The sequence below is a fragment of the Microtus ochrogaster genome, chromosome 17 (genome assembly GCF_000317375.1).
Source record: "Microtus ochrogaster isolate Prairie Vole_2 chromosome 17, MicOch1.0, whole genome shotgun sequence".
In the NCBI taxonomy this organism is placed as follows: Eukaryota; Metazoa; Chordata; class Mammalia; order Rodentia; family Cricetidae; genus Microtus; species Microtus ochrogaster.
This window is the reverse complement of record NC_022019.1, coordinates 17,290,244-17,297,342: the sequence shown is the minus strand read 5'-3', so window position 1 is coordinate 17,297,342 and position 7,099 is coordinate 17,290,244. Positions and strand designations below refer to the sequence as shown.

General features: G+C 40.3%; 1 pseudogene; it reads left to right on the top strand.

The window, feature by feature from the left end:
* The first annotated feature begins 3,831 nt into the window (after nt 1–3,831).
* Nucleotides 3,832–4,266, top strand: LOC101982973 (annotated as a pseudogene).
* The last annotated feature ends 2,833 nt before the right edge of the window (nt 4,267–7,099 follow it).

The following is a 7,099-nucleotide window of genomic DNA, read 5'->3' as shown; positions in this document are numbered from 1 at the left end:
CTTTCTCAGCCTAGATATAATAGGGATCACCTTGGACCTTTCTCAAAGCAATGTGCCTTACCCTCTCTGAGGAATGGATGGGGGTTGGTGAGATAGGTAGAAGGAAGAGGAGGAAGGGAGGGAGAGGGAACTGTAATTGGTATGTAAAATGAAAAAAGATAGTTTGTTTCCTTTTTTTAAAAAAAATAAATTTAAATAGAAAAGAAAGAAATTTAAAGTACCACACCATATAGAAAAGGCATTTCAGAGGTAGAATCAAGGCAGAGGTTGTGTGTGGACTTGTTTCTTTGGCACATGCTGTTTTTAAAAGTTTGAACAGCAAGTTTAAAATAAACATCCTATAACTGACAAACAAAAAAAAATCTACACATTTGCTGAACTTCAGGATCTTCTAAGACAGTGTGTGAAAGGCTTGGGGAGGGTGGAGCACATGGGAGGATAAGACAAGAGCATGATATGAAGATGACGGGGTGGTTTATATCTGTCCCTCTTAGCCATGGTTTGCCTTCTGTGGCATCTGTTACTTTAGTCAAATAAATCTCAAAGTATTCCGTGGAAAATCCCATAAATGAGCAATTTATAAATTTTAAATTGCATGCTTTTCTGAATAGTATGCTAAAAATATTGCAATTTTGATGTCTTTTGAAATGTCCTCTTTTTTAATGTCTATAACATTGATCCTCAGCCTATGGGTCATGACCATTTTGGGGGTTGAATGATTTTTTTCACAGGGGTCACATATCAGATATCCTGCATATCAGGTATTTACATTAGGATTCATAACAGTAGCAAAATTACAGTAATGAAGTAGCGAACAAATAACTTTATTGCTGGGGTCACCACAACATGAGGAACTGTATTAATGTGTTGCAGCATTGAGAAGGGTGAAAGCCACTGCTCTCAATGATCTCTGTTTTACTTTTAAGTTGTTTATTTATGATAATTCTCACCATTAGCAAGTGGCTGGAAGTACAGTACAATGGCCACTATTCCAAACAAATAAAGAGGATGTGCCTACATCCCATATACATTCCTGGCCATATATATAGTAATGAAACTAGGGCTGTGGTCAACCCATAAGTACTTGTCAAGGCTCTCCATTCTTTTTCATATCCAATTGGGAGGGGTTTCACATGAGGAATGGAGAACAGGCATTGGTCCTCATTTTGTTAATAAAATAACTTAAACTTCATCTAGAGATAAGGTTAATGATAAACTCTAGTCCCTCAAGTGTGATTTCAGAAGGACACACAGAATTTTTAGTCCTACACAAGGACACAGAAGAGTGGGACAAAGGACTCTCAGCAGACTGAGCCCTCCTCAGCACTCCTTATACTCTGCCCCAACTGTTGGGAGGAAAGACCTAGTCCCTAAAATCCCTGTGAGCAGACACTGCTGTTATCTTTAACTTTTAAAGACTATGTTTCATAAGCTAAGGTTTTATTATTTAATCCAACCTAGCCTTGAAGGGGTAATTCTCTTGTCTCATCCCTCCTGAAAATGTTTTAAGGAACTTACAGTTTAGGTACCTGATAGAAATGGAGTCAAGATTTTACAAAGAAAATATCATTTGGGGAGAATCTTATAAGAGCTTCTAGATGCCAATGGGTAGAGGTAAAAAGTACATTGGAGAAGGAGAAAGCAGACTGAGGCAGAATTTCCCACACATCAGTATGTGACCGTTGGTTTTATTCAGTTTTCTGACAGCATGCATCTTCTGCCTGATCCAGCAGAAGTTTCCCCTGATTAAGGAGACAGACTTGATGGCCCTCATTGTCCTGCACTCTTCAGTCCCCATCCCCTTCCATTACTTGGCCCTGCTTAATTTCTCCCTCCTCTTCTGCTCCCTCTCTAATTCCTGACTTCATCCATCTCACGGTCTATCTCCCCTTTTTTCTCTCTTTGAGCCTTCTCCCTCTCTCTTCTCACACAATGTAGATGATATTTCATAACTGATATTTTTAATAAAAGAAGGAAATGAACAAGAGAGGAAAGTGGTTCTCTCTCTAAGTAGATCTATCATTATTTGAAATGCATATAAACTGAAAATCTCTCTCAGCAGAAAAATTTACCCCTAGCAACCAGTACCTTGCCTCGACCCGCAAAATGATGAGGAGATAGACAGAGGAATATATATATATATATATTTTATAGCATGAAAACTTTATGACTTTTCTTATTTGCTATAAAAAAAGCACTGTACACGGTGAAAGAAACATTAGAAGTCATATAAGAATGGATAAAAATCTCACTCATAATCTCACTTGTGACCTGTGCATTCTCTTATCAGTCCATGAAAACCATTAGTGATGCTTGGATCCCCTCCCATTCTTTACCGGTATTCCCGGACTCTGAATAATTATAATCACTAGCAAATTTTATTTCATGAGCAGTATCTATCCCTCCTAGGAACAGAAGATTGGGATATTTCCTTGGTGATACCAATTCCAGGGTTATTCTCTGAAACCATAAAGTAGAAAAAGCAGCACCGTGTACTTGGACCCATCTCAACCATACACAGTCTTTAGCGCCCAGTGTGGGTTACTATTTAGAATAGAAAAATATAGACTTTGGGACATGTGGCTGAATTATCCCATTTTCTGTTGCTATGATAAAAATAACCAAAAGTGAACAACTTATGAAAGAGAATTTTGTTTCCCCCCACCTCAAATCTTTGTAGACCAAGTCGCTAAGATTAAGCGGCTACATGGTTTGACCTCTGGCTATGTGAAACCCAGGCGGAAAACGTCATGGCGAGAGCCTGTGTGAGAGATCAGACACAGGAAGCTAGAAAACTTAAAGAGGCCAGCCCTTCCCCTTTAGTCAGAGTGCACTTAAAGAGCTAAATATTCCTTGTCGGGGGATGGGGACCCCAAGGACCTAACTCCATTAGGCTCAACTTTTTAATAGTTCTACCACCCCAACACCATCACACTGGGGAATAAGCCCCCAGCTCAAAACTCTCAAAGTGCATATTCAAGCCACAATCAAACCTGTGGCCCCACAAGCTGCACCACTTGATGACTGATGGTACTGGAGTGCAGAGCCTGCGGGTGGAAGCGGGCTACTCGGGCTACTCATGGAAACAGAAAAAAGCCAGTCCCGAGGATGGTAAGGATTAAAGAATCAGACACCGACAGCTGTGGAGAGAAAAATTCCCTCTCCTCTGCCCGCTGCTGGGGAAATCGGGCCAGTCTCCACACTGTGAAGACTTCAAAATGCTGCTCCTGGTCACAGAGTGTAGAGAGCCCCTGGTGAGGAGCCATCTGGAGAGGTCCCCAGATACCCTGGATCTCATGCCCCGGACCTGTGCTGTAGTTATAAATTATTCTTCTTGCTGTTTTTCCTTCCTATCAACCACGATCTGAACTTGCTTATATGAATTGATTTCCTCAGGCTTCTGGACGAAATGACCGCTAACTTGGCTCAGAACACTATGAACTCATTCTGTTAAGGTGCCGGAGGCCAAAAGGCTATTCTTAAAGATGAGAGAACTATGCTTCCATGAAACACTCGGGAAGAATACTTCTTTCTCTTCACACATTCCAGCTTCCAGTTTCTGGATGGTTCTGGGCATTTCTTGGAGTGCAGTGATGTTGTCATTCAGGAGCCCTTCTCTGAGCCGCCTGTGACTTTTCTCTTCAGCCCTTTGTAAGAATACTTTTCGCTGCCCTTTAAGTTGATTCCATACCAAAATCCTTAACCAAACTATTCTTCAAAGATTTGTTCACATTAAAATCATGAGATTTTTTCTGAAGGAGACCATCGGATCTGCTACCTATGATTGGTGTAATTAAAGAAAAAAAATGGCTTTTCCGAGTCGCCGTCAAGATGGCCAAAGTAGAGCAGAAGAAAGGGACCTTGCGCAAGTTCACCTACCGCAGCGTGGACCTGGACCAGCTGCTGGACACGTGCTATGAGCAGCTGATGCTGCTCTATAGCGCCAGGCAGAGGCGATGCCTCAACCGCGGCCTGCGGCGGAAGCAGCACTTGCTGCTCAAGGGCCTGAGAAAGGCCAAGAAGCAGGCGCTGCCCATGGAGAAGCCCAAGGTGGTGAAGACCCACCTACTGGACATGATCATCCTGCCCAAGATGGTGAGGAGCATGGTGGGCGTGTACAACGGCAAGACCTTCAACCAGGTGGAGATCAAGGCGGAGATGATTGGCCACTACCTGGGCGAGTTCTCCATTACCTACAAGCCTGTGAAGCAAGGCCGGCCTGGCATTGGTGCCACCCACTCCTCCCGCTTCATCCCCCTCAAGTAGCTGTGGCCAATAAAGACTCATGTTCAAAAAGAAAAGAAAAGAAAGATTGTACTGCCTTTGAGACTGAGTAAGTAAACGGAGGGCAGTGTTTCCACTCTGGCAGCCAGAGTCACGAGCAGTAACCCCAGAAGGGGGCATCTGGCTACCGGGGTGGGGGAGGACCACCAGGAAAAACAGGACAATCAGCTAAGACTTGAAGCAAAGACAGAAACGGAATCCCAGTGTCTGAGAATGACTATAAATCAGCAGGGCAACCATTAAGCACACCAAGACTCTTGCCGACTCTGGTCTCTTCTGAGCTGCTAAACCTGTGAGATGGCTGTCCCTGCCCTAGGACAAAGCCTACAGCAACTCGGAGAAAAAGAGAACAGATAGTTAGACCTGGATGGGGGGGGGGGGGAAAAGAGAAAAGGAACACTGGTGTTCTGTCCCTCCTTTTCTCTGGTTCTTTGGGACAAACTGTGCTGGCTGCGCTTTCACAGTCAACCTCAGGAATGAGGTCGGGATAGCATAGAAAGACCTTGCGCTGTGAGAACTTGCGGAAACAGCCGGCACTAAGAGAAATCAGAACGAGCCTTCTCCCTACTCTCCTTCTCTGCCTGCATCCCCAGTGCAGTAACTAATAGTATGTATTTGACTAAAAGGGAAAAAGTCAAACACATACTATTAGTACAAACTTCTTTAAAAGTTCAAAGAATAATTATCTCATCTAAAAATTGGTTCATGCAAACCAGAGTGAGCACATGTTTTATTTCAAATCTATAGGCACAGTCAACCCAGCATGATGACAAAGTTAGCTCAGGTGAAAATTTGAGAAGTGGGATATGTACATACAATGGAAGAAAGACAGTTGGAATATGATGGACAGACACAGAACTGGCTCATACAATTAAATCTAAACAAAAGTAAAGTAAATCTGTTCAAAGATCACTTTCCAGTAGGCAGAAATTACATGTATCAACTGTGTGGGAGTTAAACCATAACCTACAACATAAACAGTATGAGTCCAATCAAATAGAAGGAGTGCATTTTCTCAGGGTGTTGGGTCATCTTTGACTGGAATAGACAAGTGTCCCATTAGGACATGGAAAGGACTTGTATCTCTCCTCTCTCATAATTTCAGATTTTGTATACATTTCCTTAAGAGAGAAGGGGATGTTTTTAGCAATTTGAAATAGGAATACAAAAAGTACAAAAGTAAAAATATCAATTATTTCCTATGAAATGGATTAAAGATGCTAAATTAAAGAACCAAGTAAGAGCTAAGAAAGAAATATATGATTTCAAAGACCATGTTAAAAAAAATCTCTGGAAATAAAGAGTAAAAATAAGACTTAATAGTACAAGTTTTTATAAATTAAGACAGGTGGATAATAGAAGTTCAAGTGCTGGAAAACAGTTCAAGAAAAGTTGCCTTCAGGTGGAGGAAAATGTGTATAGAACAGAATCTTTGACCCTATTTAAAAGTTTCTATACAATCTGAGCTTTGGAACACTTCCTGATGGCCTTAGAACATAACCTGTGGATGGGGTTGGGTCTTCTGCATATAGACACACGGAAAGCACAAACACTCCCAGGAGGAAAAGAGTGCCTCATTTAAACAGCAAGAATTTTATTAACATAAATTTTACAAAAAGAAAAGACACCGAACCCTGGGAGACAATTAAGTATTTTTTAAATATTCAAAAAAAGAAGATAAAATGTTGAGAGTTATGTGCATTCCATAATTTTTCAAGTATGAGAGTAGAACAATATCATAGGTACACAAAGACCTAATGTGCCATAGGAAGTCTCATAGCAAAATTCATGTAAAATAAAGTACTCAGATTAAAAAAAGCTATGTCAAGGACAAGATACAAAAGATGTTTGTAATAAAGCAATCCAAGTTTTCATAAACAGAAAAATGCTGGACAAATGAAACGTTATAGAGAGGCACAATCATAAAAATTCTTAAGCTAGCTTTAGGATTGTTCTTATACAATCACTAGTAGATTGGATATTTAAGATTCTATCAGAATTCTAAATAAAATAATACTGACAATGAGGGACATGAAGAAAATGTATTGGATGATGCTTAGCTAAAATAGGTGATAGAGGTATCTTAATGTGATTTAAATTAGAATAACAGAAAATCTGATCATGGATGAAAAATGCATCTTTACATTGATAAAAGTTTCAAGTCACCAAAACTTTTCAGTAGTTTCTAAAACTACTAATCTAATAAAATAGCCTCAATATATTGGAAGGAAAATTTATAGACTTTTCCAAGATTTTTCATAGGTTACCATTGCAGTAGGACAGTGGTTCTCAATCTGGGTTGCAACCCTCTGAGTAAATATCCTTTATATCAGATACTTACATTGCAATTCATAACAGTGGCAAAATTACAGTTATGAAGTAGCAACAGAATCATTTTATGATTGGGGTCCCCACAACATGAGAAACCGTATTACAGGGTTTCGGCATTAGGAAGGTTGAGAATCAGTGCAGTAGGAGATCCCATACACTTCTCTTGTCAATCCATATTGACAAAGCCAGCAGAGAAGGCTCGACAAGGATGGGGTAATGTGAACAGCACAGTAAATAGCCATTGAGAGAAGGCCAGCAGCTGTGTGGCATGGATGTCTAATGATGTGTGAAGTTATCTGCGAAGTTTCAACATGCGCTAGAACCACTAGGCCTCAATTATAATTCTGATAAAAGACATTAAGTTGAATATTAACAATACAGTAGCATAATTCAAAACTTGAAAGTATACCATGCTTAGTTAACAAATTCCTCATGATACTTTTTTCTAGTTATAAGATTCGAATTCTCTATTTCGAATCATGAA